We start from the raw sequence: 1,548 nt of genomic DNA, 5'->3' as shown, positions 1-1,548 counted from the left end.
AGAGAGAAAGAAAATTGTCTCCAGATATTACTCAGTGTCTCCAGGACAGGAGTGGGGGCCAGATTTACTTTATCTTCATTATCACAAGGCCTGGCCATTGGCAGATTCTCTTCCTCATTAATATTAAATACAAGAACGCTTATTCCTCCTGTTCTTCAGATAGGTGGGTAACTGGCTCCTCACGTCCCACTCCCTTTATAGAGGCCCTCCCCTGGACTCAATCATCCAAGGCTGGGGTGTGAGGTGTGAGGCGATGGGGTGGAAATGGGGGGTACAAAGCAGAAACCAGGAGGGAGCTTGTCTTCAGAAGGGGGGGGTAAATGGCTTCGTCTGCTCTGGCTGCTGTAATAGAACATCAGAGATTGGGTGGCCTAAATAGAAACAACAGATATTTATGATAGAATCAGGTGGACCTGCCCAAATACACCTGCCCCATCTAGACAGGATCAAGTTCATGACCCACCCTGGAAGGGTCAGACTCATGTCCCTCCCAGGTAATAGGAATGCCGACAATTGCTGTGTTCCAGACCCTTTAAATCCCCATCAGCCGTAACCCATGTGTGGAATTCATTCATTCATTCCTTCCTTCCTTCCTTCCTTCTTCACAAAGTCTCACTATGTCTCCCTGGGTAGACTGCCATGGAATCACAACTCACAGAAACCTCTAACTCTTGGGCTTAAGCGATACTCTTACCTCAGCCTCCCAGGTAGCTGGGACTACACGCGCCTGCCACAAGACCCGGCTATTTTTTGGTTGTAGTTCTCATTGGTTAGCAGGCTCCCGGACTGGGCTTGAACCTGCTAGCTTTGGTGTATGTGGCCGGCACCCTACTCACTGAGCTATAGACGCCAAGCCTGGAATTCCTGTCTTGATTTCACCCCACCTGCATCTGGGTGGAAATAAAGAACACATTATTTCTACAGAACACATTATCTCTACAGAGATTCCATATTCCTTTGTTTTACACCTTGGAATAATCTTTCTTCCTTGGGTCCGGAGCCTTTCAATTTATTCTTCATAGTTTTGGAGGCTGGCTGCCTAAGATCAGGGTGCAGCACCTGGGTTCTGGTGAAGGTCCTCTCCTGGGTTGCAGACAGCTGACATCATGCTGTGCCCTTCAGGGCAGGAAGAGAACCTGAGAACTCTCTGGGGCCCCTTTTAGAAGGGCACTAATCCCATCTGTGAGGGCTCCCTCATCACCTATTTATTCACCTCCTAATACCATCACTTTAGGAGTTAGGATTTCAACACATGAATGAATTCCAGGGAGGAAACAAACATTCAGGTCATTGTAACCCCTATCTCAGGGAGTAAGTCTTAAGATAGGTGCAGTTGTTAGCTCGGCGCCTGTAGCTCAAGTGGCTAAGGTGCCAGCCATATATACCTGAGCTGGCGGGTTCGAATCCAGTCTGAGTCCACCAAACAACAATGATGGCTGCAACCAAAAAATAGCCGGGCGCCATTGTGGAGGGCGCCTGTGGTCCCAGCTACTTGGGAGGCAGAGGCAGGAGACTCACTTGAGCCCAGGAGTTGGAGGTTGCTGTGAG

The sequence above is a fragment of the Otolemur garnettii genome, unplaced genomic scaffold, assembly GCF_000181295.1.
Source record: "Otolemur garnettii isolate 467f Iridium unplaced genomic scaffold, OtoGar3 scaffold00018, whole genome shotgun sequence".
NCBI classification, from domain to species: Eukaryota; Metazoa; Chordata; class Mammalia; order Primates; family Galagidae; genus Otolemur; species Otolemur garnettii.
Note: the sequence above shows the minus strand (reverse complement) of the source record.